This window comes from Camelus ferus, chromosome 6, assembly GCF_009834535.1.
Source record: "Camelus ferus isolate YT-003-E chromosome 6, BCGSAC_Cfer_1.0, whole genome shotgun sequence".
Taxonomy (NCBI): Eukaryota; Metazoa; Chordata; class Mammalia; order Artiodactyla; family Camelidae; genus Camelus; species Camelus ferus.
This window is the reverse complement of record NC_045701.1, coordinates 24,259,953-24,261,069: the sequence shown is the minus strand read 5'-3', so window position 1 is coordinate 24,261,069 and position 1,117 is coordinate 24,259,953. Positions and strand designations below refer to the sequence as shown.

At 45.8% G+C, this 1,117-nt stretch overlaps 1 non-coding gene across 1 annotated transcript; it reads right to left on the bottom strand.

Annotated features, from left to right (window-relative positions):
- Positions 1 to 347: 347 nt before the first annotated feature.
- Positions 348 to 419, bottom strand: TRNAG-GCC. The gene has a single exon. It is a non-coding gene; the product is annotated as a tRNA-Gly (tRNA).
- Between the last annotated feature and the right edge of the window lie 698 nt (positions 420 to 1,117).

Below are 1,117 nucleotides of genomic sequence, written 5' to 3'. Positions count from 1 at the left end.
CACAACATTTTCACAGGTTCTGGGGATGAAGACATGGACATCTTTAAGGTGAGGGCATTATTCTGTTTACCGCAGAAGGTACTAGCTTCGGTAGGTACCATGGAATTGAAATCTAGGTTGGGGGTTAAGGACTATTGATAGGAAAGTGCCATAATGAGAAAAGGCTCTTCCATTTGTCCTAAGAGCAAAATGATTGGGTAAGTCAGGGGCATTACAGCTTACTGATTAAGAACACACCCTCCAGAGAGAACTGGAGTCAAACTTTAGCTCTGCCACTTGCTGTCTGTGGGATTTTAGATGGAGTGCTCAATTATGCTGATGCGTTTCCACTAATTAATTAATTTAAATGGTGGTACTGGGGCTTGAACCCAGGACCTCATGCATGGCGAGCATGCGCTCTCCCACTGAGCTATACCCTCACCCCTCCATTACTTTAAAATGGAGGCAGTAACTGTACCACATAGGACAACTGTTAAGACTTAAGTGAGGTAATACAAATGAAATGTTCAGGGCGGTATCTGGTACTTGGTGAGGGTTCAATAAAGGGTAGTTACATGTCAGGAAGAGCTCTGTATTTTTGCCCCCCGAGTTCTTGTGAGGCATGGCAGAGATGGTGAGGGCCCATGGTTTTTCCTCAAATCCAATACCCCAAATTAAGGGCATACAACTTTTATTTAAAAGGACAAAGACCCAACATGTTACAGTGTCTTGGGAGAGAGCTGCTTAACTGAATCATCTTTATCTAGCATTATTATCACCTGCAGGCACTGTGTGTCTGGCACTGTTCTGGGCGCTGATGGGGGGACAGACCATGGCCCCGGTCTCCAAGCTACTATCTAACTGGTCACGCAGATGCCACAGACAGCAGCTAAGGGAGCGCTAAAGGAACTAGGGTGAGAGAGACAGAAGAGAGAGATGACCTGGGCATGGGAGTAGGATGATGCTTCAGAGGAGTCAGGATTTAAGTTGGGCCCTTGAAGGAAGACAAAGAGTTGGAGAAGCTGGGAAAAGTAGGAAGGGCATTTTAGACAGCAGGGTTTGGGGAGCAGCGACATAATAAAAAGTGTGAATAAAGCAGTTCCGTGTTTAAGGGAAAGGGCAGATGTCTTAGGTAGGT